At 42.1% G+C, this 6775-nt stretch overlaps 1 pseudogene; it reads left to right on the top strand.

The window, feature by feature from the left end:
* The first annotated feature begins 4660 nt into the window (after positions 1–4660).
* LOC102746477 (TAR DNA-binding protein 43 pseudogene) lies at positions 4661–6409 on the top strand (annotated as a pseudogene).
* Positions 6410–6775: the final 366 nt, after the last annotated feature.

A 6775-nucleotide genomic window follows, 5' to 3' on the forward strand; every position in this document is an offset into this window, starting at 1 on the left:
TGATTATCCCTGTGCTCTACGAATTTAAGAGAAACTCATTGTCAGAATCCCAATTTATAGGACTATTCCTTAGGTCCACTTACAGCACAATGAATGCTAAATGTAATATTAATTATTGTATCACTCAGGGCCATAGCAGGATGGCATATTCAAATTAAGACAATTGAGGGAAGGCTTATCACAAAAGGAAAATTTGTTAAGATAAGATATAGGGATACCACTAGTAACAGTGTGTTATTCCAAGTTTTGTTACCATCCATAATCCAAAGATGACAACGAAGGGAGGAAGCAGTTATCAGAATCTGAATGTTGACAGACAAATATAAAAGACCACCTCAAGAGGATCTAGTGAATGAGCATTCCAGGGAAAGGAAACAAAAAAAATGCAGAAGACCCAAGACTATAATGTACCTGGCATTATGGAGGAAGAGCAAGTAGGCTAGCACCTGGATACAGAATACAAGAAAGACTGGTAGGAAGTAAGAACAGAGAGGCAAGGGAGGTTGTAGGCACTGTAGAATTTGTAGGTCATTTTAAGGGCTTTTGGTTTACTGTCCATATTTTGGGAAGATTCCAGAAGGTTTGAGCAGATGGGTGACATAATCTGACTTACATTTTAAAAGGATCACACAGGAAACTCTACAGTGTTAACAGACATGGAGACCAGTTAGAATACTGTTATAATAATTCAGAGGAAAGGTGACAGGGATTGGGGCCAGCCCAGTGGTGGGAGGGTGGCAAAAAGTGGTCAGGTTCCAGATACATTTTGAAAAATCAGTCTGATAGGAATTGCTGAGGAGCTGAATATGGGCTGTGAGATGGGAAGGAATAAAGAATAACCCCAAGTGTTTGGGCTGAGTAACTTAAAAATGCAGTTGCCATTCAGAGTCGGAGTAGCCTTTGGAAAGAACAGGTTTGGTGGGGGGAAACAGGACTTCTGTTGTGGACATGTTAGGCTTGAGAAGATTTTAGACACCAGGTGAAGGTGTGAAGCAGGCAACTGGATATATAACCTGGAGTTCAGAGGAAAGGTCTAGGCCAGAGATATAATATGGGAGTGTCAGCACATAGATGGTATTTAAAGCCATGATACCAGATGAGATCACCTAGGGATTGAAAATCAATAGAGAAGAGCACCATAAATTTGAAATATAAATCAGTCTCTGAGCAAATTTTATCCTAAAATGATTATTCGGAGGATTTTTAAAAATGTGGAAGGTCGAGAGACTACTCTGCTTCTCAAGGGAATTATATAAAATCCTTATTTAAGGGTGCTAAGCATCATGGCCAAGTTGTTGAAGAAATACATGGATAGGAAAGAAATACGATCTCTCTAGACTTACATTTCTTGATTCCCTCAGGTCTCACACATATAAAATATGCCAGAAACACCTCAGTAAAGGTCTCATCAAGTCACAACCAGCGCTTGGCTGTCGGCCTTTGGTAAGAAAACCTTTTGTCTGAGTTGAATCCAAAGTAATTTCTCAAGATTTTCTTCCACAATCCCTTGGAGGTCATAGGAGGAGAATTAATATGTATCTATCAGAGAAAGTAGCTATGCTCACAGTATGTCCCCTAGTAAAATCACCAAGCCCCAAATCAATGCCTTCAATGGTATCCCCCTAAGGAGATCTGAACTTTGAGCCTGTTCCTCCATCCAACATTCTGATATGTACATGGAAAAGTTGCCCCTGCACAAATGGTTTCAGCGTATGTTAGATACATGATAGCTGGTCATCACAATGCTCCATGTCCCTCCTGCCCTGGCGTTTGCCCTAGTTTGCATTTAGGAGATAACTTTTTTTTGTCCTTTAGGAGATATTAAATGACTTGTCAAGAGTCACAGAGCAAGCCAGAAATTGGCTGCCCTGATTCTCCTCCTGGAATGACCACCTTGTCTTTTCACTTCAACAAGGGATAACTTCAAAACCACACACAATCACCACCCGATATCAGTTTTACACACACTAATAAAACTGAAAGCAGTTTTGAAGCCAGCTTTATTTTGAACCTTTAGTCCCAGTGGCCCTTTAGCCTTAAAATTCTGAGGATTATTTTCCCAATTTTGAAAGATAAGGGAGAAAGAGCACAGAAATAAACCTTAGCTGAAACTAAAAAATTTTAAATTATATCAAGCAATATACAGCTGCAAAATCATTTACTGGGGGCTTGTCAGGGCATACCATATATTATTTTGTGACCATTCCGAAATGACAAAGAAATAATCGTTTTTCTCTGGCCGGGCTATTCCCAAGAGTACAAACAGCGCTCAACTAGGTAGCGAGGACTTTTGGGGCTCCTTGTGTGCATTCATATCACCTTAGCCAAATTCCACTTCCTCAGTAGTCCAGCAAGTTTACCACGCCTACTCTGTCAGCCTTGCGAGTATCTGTGAAGATCAAGCAGATACTGCATGTGAAAATGTAAGCACTACACGAATAATAACACAAATAAAAGTAAACATAGATCGTATGGTAAGTGCTTATCTCGTCTATGGCCATACCAGCCTGATGGAAGCACTTCTTGTCTGGTCTCGGAAGCTAAGTAGGGTCATACGTGCTTATCTCTCCATCCTAGCAGCCTCACGGTACACCCAAGTATTATGTTAATTGCATTCATCTATTCATAGCTAACATGTTAGGGCACTGGGAATGAATGACTCTTGATGCTGTCCTTACTTGGATGGTAAAGCTGCATCATGACCACCTTTCTCAACCATCTGGACACTGTTCAGAGATAAGCCAGTTCTAAAGAGGCCCAGGAATGCACCAGCAGCCTCCAACATACAAGCTGGCTGTGACTGGAACTGAGGCCAACCCAGGACTGTGCACAGGAATTCAGGCTTATTGGTCACAATGTGGTTATGGTAGAAGCAGCTGGTATAGTGAGGTAGTCAGAAAATCCATTCCAAAGCTGCATGTGTATAGCAATCACAGCACATTTGTGTCCAGTGAAGATACATGTATAATAGATGAAATGTACATTTAATGTAGATTATGTATACCTAATGTAGAATGTATAGTGAATGCAAATCAAATGCAGCCAAATTTTCTTAAAATGCTTTTATTCACACTCTCCAAAAATGGCAGTTATCCATGTCAAAGTCTCTATTTGGGAGGTAAAGGTCGATGGTGATTTTAGAGAGATACAATGCAACTTGACCCACCCTCCTAGCATGACTATTGGGTTGGACTATTTAGGCAGGTGATCTGCAGGGATAAGCCTTCCCATTTCCTTCCCCTCTCTTTGATTTTCCCCTTCTAATCTTTTTTCTCTTCTTCCCTCTTTCCTCTCAGACTTCCATTTGCCTCCTATTCTCTTTCTCTTCTCTCCTTTTTGACTATTTCTCCCTTCTCTTCTCTCTTGATGCTAGCCTCTCTACCTTCTCCTCATTTCCCTTTCCCGTCTCCCTTCCTCCTTCTCTCTCTCCTTCTCCTCCTCCTCCTACCCTTTCCTCACCTGCACCATATTGTTTGGGCTTCTGCCTCAGCCTGCTAGCCCAACCCTCTTTCCTACTGATCTGGGAGGCTTTCTTCCCTCTCTGCCTTGATATTACCAGAGCCTTCGCTGCTCCTACAGCCTGACTGGCTTGCTCTTAGGAGAACATTGTTTAACTGGAGCCACAATACAATCCTAATGCCCAGAGTCCCCTCACATCACCCACTCCACACAGCAGATTGGCCTCCTTGATCTCAGCATTGTCATGAACCACCTCTAATCTCCCCATATGGCTGGGACCTAGAGCACCGGCCAGCCCCAAGGCCCCTGAGAGCCCTCCATAGACAGGTCAACTTCTCCCCATTTATCTCTGACCTGGTTCTGCCATTCCCACCCTCTGCCTTCTTGTGGCCTATGTCACTGAGGTCCCCACATGTTCTGAATTTAGGCATTCCCAAGTGAAAACACCCACCCTGGAGAAGCTGATAATTCTATTGAGAAGACAGCATAGGTATGTAGAAAGAAACTGACAACACAAAAGAAAGATAAGAGCCAGTTTGGGAATCTAGAAACTAAGAGGAGTACAAAGGAGAAAGCTTAATATAAGCTTAGGTGGTTAAAGAAACTTCACAAAGGAGCTAGAACCTGAAATAAAATTTGGATTTGTAGGGTTTAATTAAACAGAGAAGTCAGTGGAGAGCATTCCAGGAAGATACAATATAAAAATGGGTACAAAGATGGGAACATGTATGGCATTTGGAGGTGTATCTTATAATTTACATGTCTCTGACTTCAGGGTCTGCTGGACACTCAACAATGGGCCCATGAAGATGGGGAAGTCATTCAGAAATAAATGGATGCATACCACAGAGACAAGCCAAAGGGAAGTCCCTCAGAGTAACCCCAACCCTTTCTTCAAAGGTCCTGGCATACCTTAACATTCATGAAGAAATGGTGAAGCTGAGGGGCGCCTGGGTGGCTCAGTTGGTTAGGCGACTGCCTTCGGCTCAGGTCATGATCCTGGAGTCCCGGGATCGAGTCCCGCATCGGGCTCCCTGCTCGGCGGGGAGTCTGCTTCTCCCTCTGACCCTCCTCCCTCTCATGCTCTCTGTCTCTCATTCTCTCTGTCTCAAATAAATAAATAAAATCTTTTTAAAAAAAAAAAAAAAAAAAAAGAAATGGTGAAGCTGAATCTTCTCTAATCTGGCCCCATTCATCATAGTCTGATTTGAGGGGTGAGTCCACGGTAAGGACTCATGGTCAATGAGCAAGTCATGATTCCAGGAAAGGTTTTCCAGGCTGATAAAACCCCAGCTAGTGACTAGGGATCCAAGAAGCATTTGGTCCTCCAGCAGACATTTATTGAGAGTCCAACAATATCTTAGAGTGTTGGGCATGCGAAGATGACTGCTTTGGTTCTTACCTTGAGAAATTTCACAGGCTAGTAGGGTGGGAATGGGATGGGACAGAAACAGGATCTTATTAGAAATATATATATAAACAGGAAATTACAGTGGGAGTGAAGAGACAGCGGGGCTGCTCTTGGGTCTTTTGCTGTTTTGGTTTCCCTGTGACACTTCCTAGCAGCGACCTAGTAGAAAAATAAGATGTCTGAATATATTCAGGTAACTGAAGATGAGAATGATGAACCCATTTAAATATCATCAGAAGACGATGGGACAGTGCTGCTTTCTGTGCTTACAGCCCAGTTTCCAGGGGCATGTGGGCTGCGCTCCAGGAATCCAGTGTCTCAGTGTATGAGAGGTGTCTGACTGGTAGAAGAAATTCTCCATGCCCCTGAGGCTGGCTGGGGAAATCTGGTATATGTTGTCAACCATCCCAAAGATAACAAGCGAAAAATGGATGAGACCAATACTTCATCAGCAGTGAACGTGAAAAGACCTGTCCAGAAAACATCTGACTTAATAATGTTGGGTCTCCCATGGAAAAAACTGAACAGATCTAAAAGAATACTTTAGTACCTTTGGAGATGTTCTTATGGTTCAGGTCAAGAAAGATACTAAAAGTGGCCATTGAAAGGGGTTTAGCTTTGTCTTACTGAATCTGGAACCCAGGTGAAAGGAATGTCACAGCAACATAGGGTCAATAGACGATGGTGTCACTGGGAAAATTCCTAATTCTAAGCAGTGCCCAGGTGAGCCTTTGAGAAGCATGAGGGTGTTGTGTTTGTTGGGCATTGTACTGAGGACGTGACTGCCGTGAGATGCAGCAGCTCTTTTGCCAGGACAGGGAAGTGGTCATTGTCTTTATTCCCAACCATTCAGGTCGTCTGCCTTTGTTACATTGGCAGATGATCGGGTTGCCCAGTCTCTCTGTGGAGGGGACTTGATCATTAAAGGAATCAGCCTTCATATATCCAATGCTGAACCTAAGCACAATATCAATAGACAGAAGGAAGTGGAAGATTTGGTAGTAATCCAGATGGCTTTGGGAATCAGGGTGGATTTGGTAACAGTAGAAGGGGAGGAGCTGGTTTAGGAAACAATCAAGGTAGCAATATGGGTGGAGGGGTGAACTTGGATGCTGAGCATTAATCCGTCTGTAGCCCAGGCAGCACTGCAGAGCAGCTGGGGTACGATGGGTATATTAGCCAGTCAGCAGAACCAGCCAGGTCCATCAGGTAATAACCAAATCCAAGATAACATGCACAGGGAGCCAAATCAGGCCTTTGGTTCTGGAAATAACTCCTATAGCAGTTCTAATTCAGGTGCAGCAATGGGTTGGGGATATGCATCAAATGCAAGGTCAGGCAGCAGTATTAATGGAGGCTTTGGCTCAAGTGTGGATTCTAAATCTTCTAGCTGGGGAATATAGACAGTGGGGTTGGTATAGACTGGTGGGAATTCAAATTTTTCTAAACACATAATAAGTATATTGTAAAATACGTATGTATGAAGAATTTCCAAAATTGGTTTGTTCAGTGTGGAATATATTCAACAGTATCTTTGGCCTTTTTCTTTAGAAAAAAAGAGGAAAAACTAAAGGAATTTTAAAAGTTTTGTTACATAAAGGGTAGAACTATTGAGTGTTTAAAAGTGAACTGCTGTTTGCCTGATTGGTAAAAGTCAACACACTACAACTGATATCAAAAAGTTTCTCCAATAATATTTTATCCCTGCACATGTCAAGTGAATTTTTTGCATGTTCAAAATAGAAATCATTGATTAGAACTACTTTCTTTTCTCCTTGTTTTTTTTTTAAAGATTTTATTTATTTATTTATTTATTTATTTATTTATTTATTTATTTATTTTAGAGAGAGCTTTGGAAGTAAGGAATGTGTGTGCAAGCAGGCGGAGGGGCTGAGGGAGAGAGAA

The sequence above is a fragment of the Leptonychotes weddellii genome, chromosome 2 (genome assembly GCF_054177405.1).
Source record: "Leptonychotes weddellii isolate Sample4059 chromosome 2, ASM5417740v2, whole genome shotgun sequence".
Taxonomy (NCBI): domain Eukaryota; kingdom Metazoa; phylum Chordata; class Mammalia; order Carnivora; family Phocidae; genus Leptonychotes; species Leptonychotes weddellii.